This window comes from Syngnathus scovelli, chromosome 20, assembly GCF_024217435.2.
Source record: "Syngnathus scovelli strain Florida chromosome 20, RoL_Ssco_1.2, whole genome shotgun sequence".
NCBI classification, from domain to species: domain Eukaryota; kingdom Metazoa; phylum Chordata; class Actinopteri; order Syngnathiformes; family Syngnathidae; genus Syngnathus; species Syngnathus scovelli.
In genome coordinates this window covers 1,983,680-2,007,317 of record NC_090866.1, presented here as the reverse complement: position 1 = coordinate 2,007,317, position 23,638 = coordinate 1,983,680, and the positions used below count along the sequence as shown (strand labels likewise).

The 23,638-nt window shown below is 45.5% G+C and overlaps 2 long non-coding RNA genes and 1 other non-coding gene across 9 annotated transcripts; 2 read left to right on the top strand and 1 right to left on the bottom strand.

The window, feature by feature from the left end:
- Window positions 1-4,136: 4,136 nt before the first annotated feature.
- LOC137839791 (uncharacterized) lies at window positions 4,137-7,523 on the top strand. The gene is made up of 2 exons (XR_011086028.1): window positions 4,137-4,481; window positions 5,534-7,523. It is a non-coding gene; the product is annotated as an uncharacterized lncRNA (long non-coding RNA).
- Window positions 7,524-15,305: 7,782 nt separating this feature from the next.
- trnas-aga (transfer RNA serine (anticodon AGA)) lies at window positions 15,306-15,388 on the bottom strand. The gene has a single exon. It is a non-coding gene; the product is annotated as a tRNA-Ser (tRNA).
- A 448-nt stretch (window positions 15,389-15,836) lies between these two features.
- Window positions 15,837-19,554, top strand: LOC137839795 (uncharacterized). Of its 7 annotated transcripts, none has more exons than XR_011086039.1 (5): window positions 15,837-16,019; window positions 16,079-16,156; window positions 16,230-17,193; window positions 17,284-17,538; window positions 17,611-19,554. It is a non-coding gene; the product is annotated as an uncharacterized lncRNA (long non-coding RNA). The 7 variants fall into 7 exon arrangements; XR_011086040.1 differs by having other exon boundaries at window positions 16,227-17,193; XR_011086036.1 differs by having other exon boundaries at window positions 15,837-16,156; window positions 16,230-16,324; window positions 16,384-17,193.
- The last annotated feature ends 4,084 nt before the right edge of the window (window positions 19,555-23,638 follow it).

Sequence of the window (23,638 nt, the reverse complement as noted above, 5' to 3'; positions counted from 1 at the left end):
GTGAGAGAGGGGAGCCCGAGAGTGTCCAGCTTTGTGGTGAGTCTGTCCGGGAGGATGGTGTTGAATGCCGAACTGTAATCAGCAAAGAGCATCCGGACATAGCTTTGCTGCTGCTCCAGGTGGTTCACCGCACAATGGAGTGCTACGACGATGGCGTCCTCTGTGGATCTGTTGGTCCGGTATGCAAACTGGTGGGGGTCAAGGTGTGGGGGAAGATAATCCTTGATGTGCTGAAGAACCAGCCTCTCAAAGCACTTCATGATCACCGGAGTGAGGGCCACTGGTCGGTAATCATTCAGGCTAGAGATGGCCGACTTCTTCGGCACTGGGATGATGGTTGAGGTTTTCAGGCAGGGCGGGACGGTTGCTAGGGCCAGGGAGTGGTTGAAGATCGTGGTGAAGGTGGGGGCGAGCTCCTCAGCGCATGCCCTCAGCACCTTGCCGGGGACCCCATCCGGGCCTGCGGCCTTTCTGGGATTCACTGCGAGGAGCACCTTTCTGACCTTGTGCTCCTGGAGTGATGTCAGAGCTGGGTGGGGGAGGGGGCAGGGACAGGGGAGTGCTGCTGGGATGTTCCAAACCGAGCAAAGAAGCTGTTTAGCTCCTCTGCCAGCTGTGCGCCTTGGTCTTCGACTTGAGCGGCACTGCCCCTGAAGTTGGTGATCTCCTGGATGCCCTGCCACACCTTACGGCCGTTGTTGCTGGACAGGTGGGACTCGATGCGTTGTCTGTGGTCCGCTTTCGCCCGTTTGACTCCTCTCCTCAGCTCAGCTCTGGCAGCGCTGTACAGAGCTCTGTCTCCTGACCTGAAGGCGGTGTCGCGGGCTCTGAGGAGAGAGCGGACCTGGCTGCACATCCAGGGTTTCTGGTTAGGGAAGACCCGGATGGTTTTGGTCACAGTCACATTGCTGGTGCAGAACTGGATGTAGCCCAGAACTGTGTCTGTGTGTGTCCCCAGCTCCTGGTGGTCGAACAGGTCCCAGTCTGTCCGTTGAAAACAGTCTTTGAGTTTGTGGAGTGCATCCTCAGGCCAGGAGGTGATGGTCCTTAAGGTGGGTCTGAGTTTGCGTCTGAGGGGGGTGTAGGCAGGGAAGAGCAGGAGGGACAGATGGTCTGATTGCCCAAGGTGGGGAAGGGGGATAGCTCTGTATGCATGTTTGATGTTGGTGTAGACATGGTCCAGGGTGTTCTCACCCCGTGAAGCACACTTTACGTGCTGGTGGAAATTCGGCAGTACAGTCTTTAAGTTGGCCTTGTTAAAATCCCCCGCTACAATGTGGAAGCCATCAGGGTGAGCCCGTTGTTGTTCACTCACAGCTCTCAGCAGGAGAGAGAGTGCCGTGCTTACGTCAGCGTCGGGTGGAATGTAAACAGCAATGACGATAACAACAGCTAGTTCCCTCGGGAGGAAAAAAGGCCGGCACCTGACTGCCATGTACTCGAGGTCCGGACAGCAGTGGCTGCCTACGATGGTCGCATTGTTGCACCAGTTATAGTGCACATACATACAAAGCCCCCCACCCCTGCGTTTACCGGAGTCCAATGTTCTGTCCGCGCGTAGCAGGGAGCGGCTTGCTAGCTGCATGCTAGCATCGGGGATATCCGGGTGCAGCCAGGTTTCGGTTATAATAATCACACAACAGTCCCGGACCTAGTGGTTTCCCGTGAGCTGTAGATCCAGGTCATCCATTTTATGCAGCAGGGATCTGGCGTTGGAGAGAAACAGGCTCGGGAGAGGCGGCTTGTGCGGTTGTTTACGTAGCCTTAGCATTAGGCCAGACCGACGGCCTCACTTTTGCTTCCTCTCTCTTCTTCGCCTGCGTCGCCTCCCAGACCCGACAACAATCCACGGAGACCCCGGCGGTCTCGCAATCTCGTCTGGGATGTTGTGCTTGCGGTGAAAGTCACTTGAAATAGGTATCCGTGATTGGTATCCGATGTCCGTGAGCGAGTGGAAAGTGTACTTGGGATTCCCAGTACAGAGTGTGCCAAAGAGTGAAAATAAAAAAAGATAGGCAAAGAAAAAAGAGCACTGGCGTGGAGAGCCGTAAGCCGCTGTGTCCGCGTGCGCCGCCATCTTGGAAAAAAGATGGTACCATGGAGTTCTTCTCCCTTCTTGTCAGATTTTATTTACATGTAACATGTAATTTACGTGGCCTACATATTCTTGGGCTATATTTAATCTTCAAAATAGTTATGCTGATTGTAAACAGACTGTTTCATGATAATATTATCAAATGCTCAAAATACTTTCAGACCTTATCATCTTATTTGGCATATCAAAATGCTTTATTGGCTTAGCTCACCGTCTGTCATACTGACTTTCTAAAACGTGGAAGCTGTTAATGTTGTCAGAGTATATGTATATGTACACTAAAACATGCATAATAATGATAAAATATATATAATTAAACAAACTTTAAACCAATGGCTATGTATAAAGAGCAGCTTAGCAGTTTAACCCTGGTCCTTTACCATTTTCTTTTTTGGTCCGTCTTCTTGAGAACATATTTGTGAGCTTTGCACACTTGGCAGTGTTGCAGGTATTGTGAGTGATTTCATTTCCATTACTAATTTAAAGGCGTTTAAAAATTGTGCTATTGTGCGACCACAGAGACGGCAATCGGTAAGAGCTGTTTTATCTTTATGACTGCTCATGCTAATAGAATCGGACGTCCCTACATGATCGCTACGCCGATTGGTAATATAGTAATTTTTAATAATTATATTGTATGAATTTTCACCCACAACAATGATGTTATTCCCCAAGTGCAAACATGTGTGTCTTAGAACGGACTTCCCCACTGCAATTTCCTGATACACTCGGATGCATGATTCTGATTTTATTACACTTCAAGACCTTCTTAATAATGCGCTTTCGGCGTTGACGCAGTTTCCAAATTCTGGACCCCAAAGTCTGTGTAAAATATACATAGGTTCCACTGTACTTGGCATTGTTGTGGGTATTGTGACAGCTTGTGACTGAAAGTGAAGAAGTCTTCTGGGTGAGGAATGCGGGAGCGAGAGTGACAGTGACAAAGAGACAGTATGACACCGTAGAGTTGACCGGCAACAACCTTGCGTTGCTTTGAATCGCTTGAGAGAGAGAGACAAGTACATATTCTGCACGATTGAGCATGCTGCCTTGTAGCAGCGGTCGCCATGAAGGAACTGCTTCAATCCTGTGTATTAGAGACTCAAATATCATTTTCTAAATTTGCCGTCCCCCAATATTATTAATTATATGTTTACGATGTTTACAAAATCTTGCAGCCTTTCTGTTGTGGAGCGTATGCCAGCAGCATTTGCACAGAGACGATTGCATCAGTGAAGCATGTCAGTGCGTTTGCAGTTTTTTTCCACAAAGTTTTTTCTTGCCAGTAAAAGCGATACAGACGCGTCAGGCCAGGACAACAATACCATTCAAATGTAAGTCGATGTTTCAGAAGATTTATGAAAACATTTTACGAAGGTTAAAGAGCAGTGTAGTCTTGCTTTAACGTTCAATTTGGTCTGAGCATAGTATATTGGCGGATTACACACACGAGACAAAGGAGTGCGAACAGACATGGAAACACCTATCTTTAGGAGACCTTCATGTTAGTCTGCTAAAACGCTTCGTTAGTCGGACTGAGAGTTTAGTCGGCACTTGACCCGGAGAGGGACGATTACACGGATGGATGAAAAACCAACTTCCATCTGTCCTCAATCCATCCTTTTTCTTCCTCGTTCCCTGTAAAAGGGCAGGACTATTCTGTCCTTGGGACGGAATACCCACCTCTGATGGAGTTGTCCCTGGTGAGAGCCAACAAGCAGGTGTATGGGGCTTGTTTTTCACCTTTTTGTTATGATTATCTGATGGATGAGATGATAGGAGCCCTCAACCTCCTCTTGGAGGGGTGGGTTTTAACAGTTGTTTGCCTTTTAAAGTTAAAGTCCCAATGATCATCGTCACACACACCTCTGGGTGTGGTGAAATTTGTCCTCTGCATTTAACCCATCCCCATGTGATTTTGATCCATCCCCTGGGGGAGAGGGGAGCAGTGAGCAGCAGCGGTGCCGCGCTCGGGAATCATTTGGTAGTCTAACCCCCCAATTCCAACCCTTAATGCTGAGTGCCAAGCAGGGAGGCAATGGGTCCCATTTTTATAGTCTTTGGTATGACCCGGCTGGGGTTTGAACCCACAACCTTCCAGTCTCAGTGCGGACACTCTACTACTAGGCCACTGAGCTTTTAACAGGTGTTTGGCAAAGTCCCCACTAGAAGCAAACATGTAAGGTAAATTTGTGTAAATTTGAGTTCATCTTTAGTTCCTTTTTCTTTGTTTCAGGATTTAACCCACAGTGGAACTGCACTTTCAATTTTACCGTCCATGCTCCTGACCTGGCACTTGTTCGCTTTGTGGTTGAAGATCATGACTATACTTCAAGCAACGACTTTCTTGGACAATACACCCTGCCTTTGACAAGTCTCCGCACAGGTAGAGAATGTGTGAAAGAGCAGTTTTGAATCATGATTGCCTAGATTGAGGGGGAAGTTAAAAATTCTGGATGAGTATTGTAAGTATGTATGTTTGTGAATACACCAGACTTTGCACTCATTCAAGACTTTGCTGACAGAACAAAATCCAGGCCTTCAGTGGCGTGACTGCTCTGAGCCCTCTATCCATGGTATGCATGGTATTGTCATGCAAGATTCATCTTTCCAGTGACCTTGACTTGTTTGGTCACTTTGCTCATTGAGGTCAACCGTTATCTGGGCTGAGGATGGGCAGTAATGTAATTTCCTAAAAGGAGTGTTTAGCATTCCAGATATTTATACCCAAGAACAACAGCAACATAGACAGGAAATATCCCTTGCAGATCAGGTATGTCATTGATCTGACACAAACACATAGCACAGCCTAAAACAGCCTCTTCAGGTGCTGATTCAGCAGTTAATTTGCATTTTCTTTTAAACATGAAGGGACGTGTCTGAGGACGACACTGACAAAATTTGAGACAGAACGCCAATGGTAGGAGACATAGTAAGCCATCAATGTCAAATCAGAAAGGCGCTCTCTAAACAGATAATTTTAGTATCATCATCTCTCGTGAGGAAGGTCCGGTGGGCACTGGTTAGCACGTCCACCTCACAGTTAGGAGGGTGCGGGTTTGATTCCACCTTCCTTTGTGGAGTTTGCATGTTCTCCCCATGCCCGCGTGGATTTTCTCCGGGCACTCCGGTTTCCTCCCACATCCCAAAAACATGCTTGGTAGTCCGATTTAGCACTCCAAATTGCCCCTCGGTGTGAGTGCGAATGATTGTGTGTCTCTGCGGCCTGTGATTGGATGGCAACTGCCCGATCACTGCTGGGATATGCTCCAGCACGTCCGCGACCCCCTTGGATAATGGATGGATGCTGATTCACGATTATACCAGGCAGAGGTTTTGAGGGGCTCGTTGCAAAGGGTTCGTTGTAGCATTTGTTTTAAAATAAAGAAAGAATGAGTTTCTTCTTGTATACTAACATGCAATACTTGACTTTTACAGGTTATCGCCATATCCGACTGCTCAAGCAAGACGGTTCCTGCCTCTCACCCTCCTCGCTCTTCATCCACGCCAATATCGTTGACTGTCAGAATAATCATTTAAATCACCACCCTGGGCGTCTGTAGCAAACAACATTTAATTCTATTACTACCTCGCTAAAACATTACAACAACCATGCCATTGCTTTTAGAGTGGCACAGTAATTGGCCACAGTACTGTATTTTCCGGACTATTAAGTCGCTTTGGAGTATAAGTCACACCAGCCATAAACTGCATACTAAAGAAGAAAAAAATATATAAGTTGCACCAGAGTATAAGTCGCAATTTTGGGGGACATGTAGTTGACAGAATCCAACACCAAGAACAGACAGGAATAGGCAACAACAGGCTGAACGGTATGGTATGCTAACATTACATAAAGACATAAACGAGGAACTGAAAATGTGCCTGATGTAACATATTAAGAGTTATTCAAATAACTATAACATAATGTCACTTATGAACAACTCCGCTGACTCTGGAATCTCAATTGCACTTCTAATTATTCCTAGAGCGCCATCATGTGGTTTAGTGTGAAAATAACATGTGAAGTGAAAACAAGTGAGTAAGTAATGTGTTAATGATCAAGTAATAATGTGTTAAGAATTACACATATGTCGCTCTTGAGTATAAATCGCACCCTCGGCCAAACTATGAAAAAAACTGCGACTTATAGTCTGGAATATACGTTATATAGGTGAGGTACAATATATTGCAATCTTGATTTAACAGACAAAAGGGGCATTTTCCATTAGAGCTGATTGTCCATAAACTTGAAATACATTTTCTTTGTGGGCTAAGCCATCAAATACAGTACAAATACTGTATTTGTATTTCAACAATCAGCTATAATAGTTGTTTGGCCTAAAAATGTCCAGTATGTCAAGTGGCATGGTGGTACAAGATGGTGTAAAATTAGGTATTAAATTTGGCCCAGGCACATTGGCTATCCCAAAACATGTAGTAGTTCCAAAATTTCACCAGGAGATGGTGTTAAAGCTTGACATGGGGTGACCTGATGGAAATTAACAAATCTAATAAATTAAATTGTTAGCAATTAGGAGGACACGACCTGTTCAAACACGTAGCAACGCACAATTTTGGAATATGAGTTTGTTATGCCATAATTTTAAGATGTAACAGCTTGAGCAATATCAATATTTCTGTTTAAGTTGGAGGAACCCATTATTATGTTAAGTACTATTATGGGTTGAGATTGATCTTTATTAGACAAGATATATGTGAGTAATGTTGCAATGTTTTGTCCAACCTGTATTTAACATTGGTGTTCCATCCATACCTGAATATATTAAATTGAGAAGAGACATTAAGGGCTAGTAGGGAAAGAACGAGCAAAACAGGAAACACCTGCATCCGGTGGCCGGTGGCTGTCGGGCGCAGTGGTTGCTGCTTAAAGCAGGGTTGCCAAGACAACCAGAGGTGCAGGGATTCTGACTTTTTATCTACATATTCCAAGGAGGTAATGCCAGAAGCCTATAAATATGATGCCCGAATGCAGAGCGGGGCTTCTTCCTAGTCATGGCGTTAGCCGTGGCGCTGCCCGGAGTAAAAGAATGAAGATGGATTTTTCATTCTTTTTGAGATTGAACCAAAATCTACTAAGATGTATTTCCAGAGTCTTCGAATTGGACTTGGTCAAATTTTAAGCTTCGAGGAAGGTTAGAGGAGACCGCCACTCCGGGCAGAAAGGGGAAGTCGCCAATTTTACTTTTTAGGCTACGCTCCTCACGGCCGGAACCTTTCCTATTTTTTAAACATAATTCGGATTTTGGAACAAAGGAGAGCTGATCACTCGACTTGTTCAACCGAATAGGTTTTTAGTCCTTTAGCCTCCTCTTTTGTTCTGAGTGGGTGAGTCTTGTTTTCTTTGTTTTTTTCGACTTGTAATTATTTTGCTTGCTTATTCATTAAATCTCTTCTTAAGCCTTAATTCGGTTATCGATTATTTAGTAGTAACTATGTTGAGCATGGTTTTATATGCAATAATTACAACTTTAAAATGTTTTTATTCCCCTATCGTAGTCATTCTTTAAAGCCGTTCAATTATTTTTAAAGTGAAGACAGCTTTAATCCTTAACATCAGGAATTGTCAGATCTGGTTCGAAGTAGTTATCTTGAGCTCAGCTAGGGCGAGGGCGCTCTAATAAATTAACGAATCCCTGAGGTCTTAACAAAGACATCTAAAAATATCCGTAACATAACAACAGCTTCAAACAGAAAAAAGGGGAGCCATCAATACGACGCTGTCATTTCGAAGTCTTGCCTCGAATTGAGTTACTCAGCTCGAGCTTCGGGTGACTTGAGAGGGATTGGCGTCGTAAAGAAATTAGATTGATTCTGGTAGAGTCAATTTAACTCGGGTGGTTAGATTACGGACGAATCCCCTTACCCCGGCTGGTCCAAACCCCTTAACGGGAAGCCGGTGCCACTTTGATAAAAAGTGCGCGTTTGACAAGTACAAGACAAAATTCATATAAGCTAGAGCTGTGATGGTCTATCGCAGTCCTGGCAACATTGGGGTTCTGGCACAATGGAATGCTGGCACATTAGAGATGTTTTTTTTTTTTTTTTTTTGGGGGGGGGTGAAGTAAATCAGCTACTTTGGTAATAAATGACATCAATAAAAGGCCACAAGTGGGTCAAAATCTCAAAAGATCAAATTTCGGTTGAGTTTAGAGTAGATTAAATAGTAAATCAGATTCATTATTACTTTGATAAGCCATGACAAATCATGACAAAAATTGTGTGATTGGCCAACTTCCTGTTGAGTTAGAGTAGGGCTCCACAGACTTTTTGTAGGTCTTGGGCTGGTACATACAGGTAGTCTCCAATTTTTTAGTAGCTCTTCGCTCAACAGAGGCTGTTCTGTTCAAAATTTGTAGAGGTTGGAACTAATCAACTTTTTTAAAAGGTGCAATAAACTAAAAAAAAAAAGATTAATTTACCTAGTGTGATGTGTGCACCTAGTTTCATATTTTTTCATTAATGTTAAGATCATCAAAATCTGTTTTATTTAAGCAAACAGCATGTAGTTATAGTGTTGGACAAAATCAAAGACTTTGCTTGGATTTTTTTTTTTTTAATCATGACCATTTTAAGATTGAACAACCACAGTTTCGGAGGAGTTTCTTAATGTTACCTAAATAAAAGGCCCAAAATTGTGCCAATTTGAAAAAATAAAAATGATGAAATTGCTGTTAGTTTTCCCAAATGGATCCAAAAGACATATTTGTAGGTTGGCTGTTACACACATCACCAAATATTCATTGATCTTGGTGAACCATATGACCAGGAGAGCTTTATTAAAATATTTTCGGGGGCGCCACTGAGCCATTTTTTCAAAGTTGCACCGTACACTAATATTATATCCTCCCCTGATGTTTGTACAAAGTTTCATGAGTTTTTATGCATGTCTATAGCCTCAAACCTAGTGTTGGTTTCTTAGGGAACGCTTCATTGTCAGGGCAACAGTGTTCCGCAATATCTTGTGAACTTTGTGTTTTATGCATTTTGAAAGCCCTAAATGCTAAATTTGGTTGACCTGCTAGCAGAAAAGATATCAAATAATAAAAGAAAAATTAGGCAGGTTGGTGGAGCACTGGTTAGCACGTCCGCCTCACAGTTTGGAGGGTGCGGGTTTGATTCCACCTCCAGCCCTCCCTGTGTGGAATTTCCATGTTCTTCCCGTGCCTGTGTGGGTTTCCTCCGGGAACTCCGGTTTCCTCTCACATCCCAAAACATGCATGGTCGACTGATTGAGCACTCCAAATTGCCCGGAGGTGTGAGTGCGGATGGTTATTCGTCTCTGTGTGCCTACTGCCCGATGATTGCTGGGATCGGCTCCAGGACGCCCGCAACCCCGGTGAGGACAAGCGGTGCTGAAGATGGATGGTAAACAAAAATTAAGTCTAACGTTCTATGTGAAATTATTTTGTAAGGGCTTGGGATTTGCGTCTGAATTCCCATATTTCCCATAACTTACTGTGGGTTCAGAGATGTCATTATAATTGAAAATTTTCAGCCATAATTTATTTGTAGAAGTGCACAAAAAATGTTGTACGGTTGAAAGTCTAAAGCCGAGTATTTATCAACCATGACACTGACTATCCAAACTGGACTCTCCGGATGTCAAATTATGAATAATTAAAATATTATTTTACCCGTGTTCTTGGTTATGTTTTTTGTATCGCTACAAAGAATGGTCAATAGCTACACTGGTTTAGCAAAAAATCCACAATTCAGACTGATGTCCAGATTTTCCTTTTTATTTCTCCTCCACTGATGATGTTGAGCAGTCACGAGACAGAGTAAAAAAAACAACTTATCTTTGAGGCACATAAGTTGTTGTATGACTATGGGTCCCAGCGCATGTGGGGATCGAGGGGAATGAGGAGGTGGATATCTTAACCAAACAAGCATTGGAAGTGCCAGGGGTGGAAAGACGGGTCTGCTTAAGTAAAGCTGAAGGGAAGTCCATTATAAGAAAACACGTACTAAAGAGGTGGCAAGACTATTGGGAAGCCCAAGGTACTGGACAACATTTGTTCACGATACAGAAACAGGTCGGGGTAGGATGGAGTTTCGGGAGGAACCGGAGGGAGGAGGCAGTAATAACACGACTGAGGATTGGGCATACAGGAATAAATGAGACGTTCCATAAAATAGGAAAACATCTTGATGGGAAATGTGTACATTGTGGGGAAAGTGAGACGGTTCAGCATATATAATGGTCAGGTGGCGCTTTCTCGCCTTTTACGGACAGACCTTCTAACCTGGAGAATGGTTGTTGTTTCATCTGCTGCCGTGCCTCGTGTACTGGCCACCATTAAACAACCCAAGATCTCGCCATATAAAGAACCAACTGTTACTCCACATCTTTCTCCACATCTTTGTTTTCCTTGCTCAACAACAGACATCTCAAACAACGCACAACACTCTCTCTCTCTCTCTCTCTCTCTCTCTCTCTCTCTCTCTCTCTCTCTCTCTCTCTCTCTCTCTCTCTCTCTCTCTCTCTCTCTCTCTCATGATTGAAGTGGGTGAAACAGCAACGTGTACATATTTTGTTAAGTTAGACAAACTCATATTTTTTCATGTTCATATGTGTGTAAATATTCTCGTTATTTTATATAAACATAACTGCCCAATCAGAACACGAATACAGCACACATAATTGTGTAACCTTCCAATATACAGCCACACCTACACCCACACCCACACATCATCATCATCATCCTCATCAGCGGTCACTCATAGTCGAGTATGACTGTCCTCCGTCTTGGTCCTTGTGGGTCTTCAGATGAGCGTGGAGGCCGATCCTGGACACGATTGTTCTTGTGCAGTATGGGCAGGTGAAAGTAGTGGTGGTGGTGGGTTTGGGTTGGGCCTGTTTGATGGATGCTCTCTCCTTTCTGAGTCAGCGCTTGTCTTCTGCAGTATGGTGGAGGTCATCTTTATAAAGTGCAGCACCCTCACGGACAAGGTTACTCCATGCCAACCTTTTTTTTTTTTTTAAAGTCCCAATGATTGTCACACACACATCTGGGTGTGGTGAAATTTGTCCTCTGCATTTAACCCATCCCCGTGTGATTTTGATCCATCCCCTGGGGGAGAGGGGAGCAGTGAGCAGCAGCGGTGCCGCGCTCGGGAATCATTTGGTGATCTAACCCCCCAATTCTTCCCATATTGCCATATCTTCCCAAGTTATAAGGTCTATGTGGAACCTTTTGATGTTTGTTTTGATGTTATCCTCATACCTCATCTTCTGGCCTCCGGGGGCACATTTTCCTTCAACAAGCTGGGAGTAGCGAACCTATTTTGGAAGGCGGAGATCAGGCATGCGGACAACATGACCAGTCCATCTGAGCTGGTGTTGAGTGATGGTGGCAGTGATGATGGGAATATCAGCCTCCTTCAGGACGCTGGTCTTAATGCGTCGATCCTCCCAACCGATCCTGAGGATTTTTCTGAGGCATCTCTGATGGTATATCTCCAGTGCTTTCAAATGCCTGCTGTATGTGGTCCAAGCCTCTAACCCATACAGAAGAGTGTGCAGCATGACAGCTTTGTAGACCGGGATGTTGGTCCTAGTCAGAAGGTCTCTTCAGACTCTCTTCCTTAGCCTTGAGAAAGCCCCACTGGCACAGCTGAGGCGGTGGTCTATCTCTTCATCAATGTTGGCTTTTGATGATAGGACGCTGCCCAGATATGGGAAGTGGTCCACATTTTCCAGTCTGGTGTTGTCGATGGAGATGTTTGGGGACGAGACAAGAGTGACTGATGGAGAATTTGGGTCTATTTTATGTTGATGGCTAGACCAAGCTGTTTGTATGCTCTCGTGAAGGCAGCCAGTGTGCGCTGTAGGTCCTCTTCTGAGAGGGCTACAAGAGCATTGTCGTCCGCATACTGCAGCTCCATGATGGATATGGTAGTCGTTCGACCTTTGGCCCTGAATCGGTTGATGTTAAAAAGTTGCCCGTCAGTTCTGTACATAATTTAGACTCCATGGGGAAGAGGTTTGCCCGTGAGATGGAGGATAGCAGTAATGAAGATGGAGAACAGCGTTGGAGCAATAAGACATCCCTGTTTCACTCCTGAGTCAACTCCGAAGGGTTCTGTTTCATCTCCACTGCCACTGAGGACTGTAGCTGACATATTGTCATGTAGCAGTCTCAGTACCCGGATGTACTTCTCTTGGCAGCCAATCTTTGCCAGAACCAGCCAGAGTGCTTGACGGTTCACTGAGTCGAAGGCTTTGGTGAGGTCTATGAAGGCCATCTATAGTGGTAAATTTTGTTCCCTGCATTTTTCTTGAAGTTGACGGGCAATGAAAATCATGTCTGTGGTGCCTCTGTTGGGGCGGAAACCACTTTGAGACTTGGGTAGGATGTTTTCTGCCAGGGGTGTGAGTCTGTCGGCCAAAATCCGAGCTATGGCTTTGCCTGTGGTGGACAGAAGAGAAATGCCATGGTAGTTCCCGCAGTCTGCCTTGTCTCCCTTCTTAAAGATGGGGACAACTAGGGCATTCCTAAGTTGTGCAGGGATTTTCTCTTGTTCCCATATTTTGAGAAGCAGGGCATGGATGTGTTTGAGGAGATCGGGTCCGCCTTCCTTCGGGACTTCTGCTGGGATGCCATTAGGGCCGGCTGCCTTGGTGTTCTTCATCTTCCTAATTACATCCTGCACCTCTTCCGGGCTGTGTCGTTCTTCCATCTTCTCAATTATGGGCTGTTGAGGGAGTTTTTCAAGGGCCTTCATCTCCGGAGTAGTGTCCCTGTTAAGATGATCCTCGAAATGCTCTTTCGACAAACAAAATTTTTTTGTTATTGCTCCCTTTTGTTTCAGCAGCGTGAGCCCATCCTTGGAGCGAAGGGGGGTTAGGGAATGGTAGTTGGGGCCGTATACCACTCTTGTGGCTTTGAAGAATCCTCTGGTGTCTCCAGAGTCAGCAAGCTGCTGGATCTTCAGAACCTTCCTCGTCCACCAAAGGTTCTTCAGCTTCCTAACCGTTGATTGCATAGCCGCCTTTGCCTTGGCATAGGCTGCTCTTTTAACCTTGCAATTCATGTTATTTTGCCAGGTGATAAAAGTTTGCCACTTGATGTCTATGAGCTGTTGCATTTCAATGTAATTTTCAACATACCAGTCCTGATGTTTCCGCCATTTCTGACCAAGGATGCTTTTGCTGGAGTCCATGATGGTAGAGGAAAGCCTGTCCCAGTGTTCTTCAGATTCATTTGGATACTGCTTGGGAAGGTCCGCACTGAGAGCCACCTGGAGCTGTTGGTAGGTGGTATCACCCAGCCACTCGATGTTATGCTTTGGCTGTGTCTTTTCTGCATCCTTCTTTTCTGCATTAAGCGGATAGACATGATGGAGCGAATGAGGCGGTGGCCAGTCCAACAATCGTCTGCACTGGTCATTGCTCTGGTGTTAAGCACGTCACAACGGTCTTTGGTGCGGACAATGACATAGTCAATGAGGTGCCAGAGTTTACTGCAAGGATGCATCCATGATGTTTTGAATGTATTCTTTTGGCGGAAAAGTGCGTTGGTGATGACCAGGTTGTGTTCTGAGCACTTTGTCAGCAGTAGTGTGTCATTTGAGTTGATGTTTCCAACCCCTGCCTTTCCATAGATAATGGTTTCGTCCCACTCTGGCATTGAAGTCTCCAAGCAGGATTATCTTGTCCTCCTTGGGGACTTTGGATAGGATGGTGTCAAGGTCAGCATAGAAGGTCTCCTTTACTTCATCCTGTGCATCAAGCGTTGGAGCATATGCACTAATAACGGTGGCCATTTGACTGCTTGCAAGCATCAGGCGCATGGTCATTAGGTGTTCATTGATACCCACAGGGAGTCCATAGAGGTGGTTGATGAGGCTGCTCTTTATGGCAAAGCCCACACCATGGATACGTGGCTCATTTGCAAGCTTTCCCTTCCAAAAGAAAGTGTATCTGCCTTTCTCCTCCTTCAGCTGCCCGTCATCAGCCAGTCGGGTTTCGGAGAGCACTGCGATGTCAATCTGGAACCTCCTTAGCTCTCTTGAGATAATGACGGTTTGCCTTTCAGGTCGATCACTGGCTTTGTTGTCCATGAGGGTCCTCACATTCCAGGTTCCAAAGTAGAATCGTAATTTATGTTTTTGACCACGTGGTGGTGATCCCTCTGGATGCGATAGTCCAGACGGGAGTTTCGAGGCTTTTCTAACCCCCTCCCCTGTTGGGGTGAGCAGAGTGGATCCTAAACAGGGCTGCTCAGTCATGGGTGCAGCTGCCGAAAAGCTCTTTCTGCCTCAGTCCAAGAGCTTACCGACTGAATCTATCACCCACCGCCTGTGTGCCAGACTGTGGCTAGGAGCTCCCAGACTACACTGTTTTGCTCCCGTCACCACTTCCTGGTTGCCAGAGGACTTTTTCTATCCGGGATGTAAAGTAGGATGGGTTCCCTTTCGGGAGGACGCCTGCGCGTGATGTCTTTTAACGTGGGGAGACTGATGCGCCTGCAGCCACCACACGGCCCCTTGGCAGAGAGGGACTTGGTTCCAATGGCATGGAGAACCACAACGACTGGAGGCCATCCTTTGTTGCAGCCTTCATCCACCTTCAGTGCCGTTGTGACATCGTCATCATCCGCCACATCCGCCGTTCAGGTCTTTTTGGATCGCGCTTTGTCTGGAACCTCCCCCTCGACCTTACCGCCATGGGTGACCCTACCAGGAGCCTAAGCTCCGGACGGCATTGCTCTCAAGTTCATTGGAACCCACAAGGTTCTCCACCACGTCAAGGTGGCGATCCAGGAGAACACACCCACACCCACCCACACACACGCACGCACACGCACGCACATGCGCACACACACACACACACGCACGCACGCACACACACACACACACACACACACACACACACACACGCTCACATGTACACACACAGACTTTTGTACCTTACCACAGCTGCTGGCAGTCTGCTCCATTTCGCTCCATACTCCCAGCAGTTTGTCGGAAGCTAAAGAATGTAAAGAATTTCTTATTTATGTTTGACATCAGACGAAAAATTTTATGTTTTTACCAGCGCTGTGTAAATTACAAATTGTCAGCAGGATTTGAACCTGCGAAGGGAGACCCCAATGGATTTCTAGTCCATCGCCTCAACCACACAGCCACAAAATGCATATGGCGAGGCTGTGGCAACGAGATTCTAATACAAAATCTGTCTTGTTGTCGGCAGGTTTCGAACCTGCGAGGGGAGAACCCCAATGAATTTCTAGTCCATCGCCTTAACCACTCGGCTAAAATAACACAGTAAATCCTTTTGGGCAAGGTCCTCACATTGTCGAAATGTATATGTCATGGATCGCGCAACAACACGAGATTTTAATACAAAATCTATATCATTGTTGGCAGGATTCGAACTTGCTAGGGGAGACCCCAATGGATTTTTAGTCCATTCCCTTAACCATTCAGCCACAACAATACACACTCTAATACACACTGTCCAAATGCATGTAGTGAGTATCTCATATTACACCACGAGATTCTAAACAAAATTTTGAATCATTGTCGGCAGGACCCAAACCTGCGAGGGAGGGAGCTCTAGTCCATCGACTTAGCCACTCAGCCACAATGCCACACTGTTCAAATGCATGTGGTGAGTATCTCATAATACACCACGAGATTAAAACGACAGTAATTGGCAGGACTCGAACCTCCAAGGGGAGGCCTCAATGGATTTCAAGTCCATCGCCTTAACCCCTCGTCCACAACAACACACATTGTCAAAATGCATATTGCAAGGATCTAGCAAGATTTTAACTCAAAATCTGAATCGTTGTCAGCAGCATTCCAACCTGCGATGGGAGACGCCAATGGATTTCTAGTCCATCGCCTTAACCACTCAGCCACAACAACACACACTGTTCAAATGCATGTGGTGAGTACCTCATAATACGCCACGAGATTCTAATAAAAATTTTGGATCGTTGTCGGCAGGACTCAAACCTGCTAGGGGAGGACACAATGGATTTCAAGTCTATCGTCTTAACCACTCGGCCACAACAACACACACTGGTGAGGACCTCACATTGTCAAAATGCATTATGCGAGGAGCTAGCAAGATCAACATCTGAATCGTTGTCAGCAGGATTGAACCTGCGAGGGGAGACCCCAATGGATTTCTCGTCCATCACCTTGGCCACAATAACACACTCTGTGATACTCACCGTACAAATGCATGTGGTGAGCATCTCATATTACACCACGAGATTCTAAACAAATAATTGGCTCATTGTCGGCAGGACCCGAACCTGTGAGGGGAGGCCCCGAAGGACTTCAAGTCCATCACCTTAACCACTCAGCCACAACAACACACACTGGTGAGGTCCTCACATTGTCAAAATGCATATTGCAAGGATCTACAAGATTCTAATTCAAAATTTGAATCGTCAGCAGCACCCGAACCTGCAAGGTGAGACCCCAATGGATTTCAAGTCCATCACCTTAACCACTCAGCCACAAGCACACTGTAATACACACCGTCCAAATACATGGTGGATAAGGCGATGGACTTGAAATCCAGAACTAATACTATCTTCGCCGCTGATTGTACTTCAGTCCATTTCTGTTGCAGTACACCATCAAATTGCATCCAAATTAAATTCATTCAATGATCTGTTCCCATTCAAAGAAACAGAGTTAACAAGATACCAATTCCAGTGGCAGTTTGCTCCTGTTATTAGTCCATGTCTATATGAAGGCTGGTGTTGAAGAAGTCAAGCTTGGCCATGAGTCTGGTGCATGGACACCATCTCGTTCTTCTGCTTGGACAGGGATGAGTTTTGTCTCAGTGTGTGCGTTTGCGTGTGTGTGTGTGTGTGTGTGTGTGTGTGTGTGTGTTTGTGTGTGTACTGAAAATGTCTCATTAAATGTTGGCAGTATTTTGTCAATTTATTTTAAGCTCGTTACCAAGCACCTCACACTTATGTGTGACTCTTGGGCTTTGAGGGAAATCCAAATGCTGAAGTTTTTCTCTAACGACCTGCTGGAGAGGAAGAAGAAGCTGGCCCAGATCCAGGCGCTTCACGTGAAGAAATTGTCCTCCTTGTCTGGTGTGCACTGCTCCTATTGCATTGCAAAAAGTTAAAAACAAAACAAGCAAACAAACCAAAAATGTAAAAAGCTGAAGTTTTTGTTTTTAGGTAAGGACCTGATCACCGCCACCGACATCAAAGCCTCAGCTCTTTCCACCACCGCCGCCACCTGCAGACACAACACACCAGCTTGAAGCACCGTCACTTCTATCTCCCGCGCCCCAAAAGCCCGTCCAACACAATAAATCGCCTCCCGCTCAACCCAACAATGCAACAAGACTCCTCCACCCGCACAACGATTTGCCATCCCTCTAATTCGCTCCAAGACAGGCAGACTCATCCTGCCTTCGTCCATGAAACCTGGTAAGTTCACACGTCTATGACCAACCATTCAGTTCAATTCAGTTCCAATGATGTGCTCGCTTCTTGTATCAGCAGCTCATGGCATCTACACGCTCATGCTCATGAACCCCAAACAGGACGCAGACGTTACGTCTACTAAGTCTTCTAACACTGACTTAACCGACTCACTGGACCGAGCATCACCTACGGACGCGGACCAGGACAGTCCCGTTCAAAAACTGACAATGGATTCCAGGGAACAGATGACACTCCGCTCCAATTCGAGTCCATTAACCACGCGGCGGCCTAGAGCCAGACCTCGAAAAACCGAAAGGATCCTGAAATAGAAAACAAAACCAGAGAAGGACATACTGTTCATTAATGTTCCAGGGACAAATGCTGGTCAAGAACATGGTTCCAGAAGTGTGCCAAAGAGACCGTGGTCTAAGGCAGAGGAAGCTGCTGTAATGCGACATTTCAAGGATCAGATAATCAAGGGAAGACTGGCCACCAAAACTGAATGCAGTCACTGTAAGCTGGTAGAAGGCCCTGTGTTGGCACAAAGAAATGTGCAAAATATAAGAGACTTTGTTAGAAACAGAAGAGTAGCTGCAAAGAGGCAGTCAAAGAAATAATCTTTAATTTGTAACACACAGTTCAATTTTTTCTTTTTTACAATTTTATTTATTTGTCCATTAATGCTTTATACAGCAAGTTGTATTACTTAAAGTCATGACACTTGTTTTGTCCGACAGACTGTTGTCTACCTTGTCATGTAACATGGGGGGAAGAGATGGTGCAAATGGTAAAATATGGATTGTTCACAGGAATAAATTGGCAGAGCTGAAATTCCAAATTTGTCCAAAAGATGGCGCCAGACCAAAACATGAGACCAAAAAGGGGCCAAAATAAGCTAAGCAAGTTAAAATAGAAATAAAACAGGAACACGGTGTCAGATTGTGAGTCACGCATGGACGCACAAATGTGATTTTTACTTTTTGATTTCTTTGCTTGGCTGAAAATGTATTCTGTAACAGCTTAAAGCAATATTGTTAGTCAATTCGATCAAGGGACCCATCACTATGAGAATAGTGGCGTGACAAATTGTTTGGAGAAGCACAAATGTGATTTTTACTTTTTGATTTCTTTGCTTGGCTAAAAATGTATTCTGTAACCGCTTAAAGCAATATCGTTAGTCAATTCGATCATGAGACCCGTCACTATGAGAATAGTGGTGTGACATAAATTGTTTAAAGAAATAGATCAAACGTTTGGATTTTTATTTCAGAGTTAATTGAAGCGTAACTTTAAAAAGTTATTCTCATGAAACAGTAAGTGAAGAAAAGGGGAAGTGAAAGGTTTTACCAGGGGCTAGCTGTGCATTTGGTGGAAAGTAAAGCGTGGTCAGGGCGGAAACAGCTGCTGAAGGCAACAGGTGTCCAAGCGTGGGAAAACTGGGCAATCATACCCTATAGGAGGCGTGGGAAAACTGACCAGTTTTATTCTATAGGAGGCGTGGGAAAACTGGGCAGTCTTACCCTATAGGGAAGGTATAGAAGAAAGAAAGGGGGGGGGGACAGAGAAGTCTATAAAAAGTCCTGCAGGGGCAGCTACGGGGATTTTTCCCCCAAAGAGCGCTCATACGTGAAGAAGCCCGAGGGAGTTTCAAGATTTTTTCCAGAGTCCCGGGATCTTTGTGTGAGACGCAGGATCGCTGGTCTGAAATTAACTTGGATTTACTCCAAAAAATTGGACTGAACAACTTTACAGGAGAAACTAGGGTAGGGAAAACGACTTTTATGTATTTTAGCGAGAGTGGGGAATAGTCATCGGGCCGCCGGCTCCCTCGAGGCCAGCCTGTTTCTCTAATTTGGATTTTAGAAGTAAGATCGAATTGATCACTCGACTTCCACCAAAAATAGCATGCAGCTGGTATCTACCTTTTCCCTCTTTCATGAACTGTGTTTTGCAATCGAATTGTTCTGGGATTGAATGATTTTATTAACACGGGTATCAGTGAGTGAAATTGTTCGGTAACTGGAGTAATTGAGATTTGTAATTCTATTTCATGCTTCTTCAATAAATGTGTTTTGTATATTATTTACTTCGTTGTGCGCTGATTTGTACTGAATGTGCAATCGATGGTTTGGGGTTGATTTGACGATTTGATTAATGTGCGGGGGGTTATTATGGTATAACATAGGACCGTAATAAATAAAAGTAACATCAGACAATTTTAGAGAATTGAATAACTTTCGTAGTTATTTGAGACACGAGTGAATTTCAATCCGTTTGAAGGTTTGCTTTGTCTGAATAGATTAACGGAAGTGTTTAAATCGGATTATTGGTTTGGTGTAGAACTGAAAGTAATTTAATTATTTGAAGGGCGCAGGCCCGTTTCCCCTTTTGACGGGCCGCGTAAAAAGTAACTCCGAACATGTTAGAGAATTAAATAACGTTCGTAGATATTTAAGGGAAGAGTGAATTTTGTTAAAAGTGAATTCGTTTGAAAATTTACTTCCTCTAAATAAAATAACGACGATGGTTAAAATAGATTATTTGAGTCGGTGAAGGATAGCAGTATTTCGATTGTCCGACGGGCGCGGCCCAGTTCCTAATTTTGTCGGGCCGCGTCAAAAGTTAAACAGGACGCGATCGAAAAATAGACTTGCCTTCCAAATTAATTACTGGGCAAATCTAAATGAGTAAGACATTTTTATTCGTTTTAAGGAAGTTGTTACTCTTTTTAAAGCAATCAAGTGGGCTGAAGCAAACCTACAGTTAAGTGCTAGATCTAAGAAGTTAAAATTAATAATATAAAGTGCATTAATGTTCTTCTTAAATGCTATTATTGTCACACTTTTATTAATTCGATTCTCTTTCGAATAAACAAGTTGGTCGGCTCGCTGCATGAGCGACCAAGTGGAACGGACCCATATCAACATTTACTTCGGCAAAACTAGTGCTTGGGTGCGCTATACAAACGAATCCCTGAGGTCTTAACCAAGACATCTAAAAATATCCGTAACATAATAAGAACTTCAAACAATAGCGGGGAGCCATCAATACGATGCAGTCACTTCGAAGTCTTGCCTCGAATTGAGTTACTCGGCTCGACCTTCGGGTGACTTGAGAGGGATTGGCGTCGTACAGAAATTAGATTGATTCCGGTGGAGTTAATTTAACTCGGGTGGTTAGATTACGGACGAATCTCCGAACCCGGCTAAGACAAACCCGTTACCGGGAAGCCGGGGGCACCTTGTTGAAAGAGGTGCGTTTGACAACCTGTTACAGGCTGCAATCTGACTGTTAGTCAGTGTCCTCACCTAACAGAATGATGATGTTTCAGCATTACAAAGTTGAATTAATCGTGATAAAATGAATGTTCCACTAATGCTTGATGCTGTCAGTTTTGTGTATTTATTTTAATTAGAAGTGTTTGAAAGGTGACGTCATTGCCGTTTAAAGTCCTGATAGTGTTTTATTTGGTCCTTATATAACACCTTTTTAAAAAAAATTGAATCGTCCATGAGGTGAGGGGCCAGACAAAGCACGGCTCAAAAAACCCCTTATGATGAAAAATATATATGGACTCAGATTTCCCTTGCCCGGACATGGGTCACTGGGGCCCCCCTCTGGAGCAAGGCCTGGAGGTGGGGCTCGAAGGCGAGCATCTGGTGGCCGGGCCTTCGCCCATGGGGCCCGGCCGGGCACAGCCCGAAAAGGAAACGTGGGTCCCCCTTCCTATGGGCTCACTACTTGTGGGAGGGGCCAAATGTGCAATGTAAGATGGGCGGCGGCCAAAGGCAGGGACCTTGGCGGTCCGATCCTCGGCTGCAGAAGCTAGCTCTTGGGACATGGAATTTCACCTCTCTGGCTGGAAAGGAGCCGGCTCGTTCTACTGGGTGACTTCAATGTCCACATGGGCAATGACAGTGAGACCTGGAAGGGCGTGATTGGGAGGAACGGTCCCCCCTGATCTGAACCCGAGCGGTGTTATATATTTTTATATGTTTTATATATTTTATATTTATATGTTTTATATATTTTCTCACATCCCGGAGGAGGCGGAGACATTGAGTCCGAGTGTACCATGTTCCATGCCTCCATTGTTAAGGCAGCCAACCAGAGCTGTGGCCGTAAAGTGGTTGGTGCCTGTTGTGGCGGAAATCCCCGAACCCACTGGTGGACACCGGTGGTAAGGCTATGCCGTTAAGCTGAAGAAAGAGTCCTATCGGGCCATTTTGGCCTGCGGGACTCCGGAGGCAGCCGAAAGGTACCGGATGGCCAAGCGAAACGCGGCTTCGGCGGTTGCTGAGGCAAAAACCCGGGCGTAGGAGGAGTTTGGCGAGGCCATGGAGAACGACTTCCGGAAGACTTTGAGGAAATTCTGCTCCACCATCCAGCGTCTCAGGAGGGGGAAGCAGTGCACCGTCAACACTGTTTACAGTGGAGATGGCGTGCTGCTGACCTCGACTCGGGACGTTGTAAGTCGGTCAGGAGAATACTTCGAAGACCTCCTCAATTCCACCGACACGCCTTCCATTGTGGAAGCAGGGCCTGCAGACTCTGAGGCGGACCCTCCAATCTCTGGGGTCGAAGTCACTGACGTAGTTTAAAAAAACTCCTCGGGACAGGCCCCAGGGGTGGATGAGATCCACCCAGAGTTCTTAAAGGCTCTGGATGTTGTGGGGCTGTCATGGCAGACACACCTCTACAACATCGCGTAGACATCGGGACGGTGCCTCTGGATTGGCAGACTGGGGTGGTGGTTCCCCTCTTTAAGAAAGGGCACCGGAGGGTGTGTTCCAATTACAGTGAAATCACACTCCTCAGCCTCCCTGGTAAGGTCTATTCAGGGGTGCTGGAGAGGAGGGTCCGTCGGGAGGTCAAACCTCGGATTCATGAGGAGCAGTGTGGCTTTCGTCCTGGCCGTGGAACAGTGGACCAGCTCTACACCCTCAGCAGGATCCTCGAGGGGGCACGGGAGTTTGCTCAACCTGTCCACATGTGTTTTGAGGACTTGGAGAAGGCATTCGACTGTGTTCCTCGGGAAGGCGCTCTCTCGGACCGGCGTCCTCTTGGACCGGTGCGGCGCCCTCTCGGCACTGCGTCCTCTCGGCGCAGCACCCTCTCGGTGCAGCGCCCTCTCCACGCAGTGCCCTCTCCGCGCAGTGCACCCTCGGCCCTCCATCACGGTGCCTTCTCGGCGCCCTTACCCACTGAAAAAGATACACATTTGCTGTTTTGATGCCTTTTTCCATCTTACAGTTCCTTTAACTAGGTGTCTAAGAGCAACTTTCGAACACAGACAAAAGTTGATCCATGATCCTGAACGATGCAGCACAGTGCTTACTGTTTTCCCCAGGTTCCTTGTTTGGCAATGAGGTTCAAAGCAAAACACAGGTTTTTCAAGAACACAATAAAACATTTCAAAATCATAACAAAGTCACGAGCTAGAAAACATCAGATAGCTGTGGCATACCACTGGGAATCAATGCCATTTAACATTATTAACTGTGGTCCAGTAAAAACTGTTCAGCTTAATGCTTTGGCAACTGGTGAAATAATTGCAAATTGCCATACAGAGAATGACTTATAAACAATATATATCAGGTGCCTTTCAGTGTAAAAACACATTGGAATGATTGTTTCACTTAAACTCTGATGCTACTGATGAGTTTGTCGTATTTTATACAGAAATCCTGGTAGTACCTGGGAGCATGCTGCTTTTTATGAAGAAGGCTGTCACGTTCCTGCATCATCTGACTTCCAGCCAAGCCCCAATCAAGTAATTGCCAGCACCTGCTACAGCTCCTTAGGTCCCCCTACTTAAACTCTGTATTCTGCCAGTGGTGGTCAGTTCGTCTGCTTACCCTGCCCGTGACACCACTGCTTTTTGTCCCCTGAACGATGTCTGTTGCCAACTGCTTCCGTAAACTGACCAACCACGCTTTGATCGCCGCCTACCCCAACTACTTGCTCGTCCCTTGACCACGCTTCTGATCGCCGCATGCCTCGACCACCTGCCTGCCTCCGACTACGCGCTGAGCTCTGCTGCTCAGCCACGCCAGCCAGATCGCAAGTCCAGCGTTCCACTTCCCCTTTCCCCCTTTTCAAT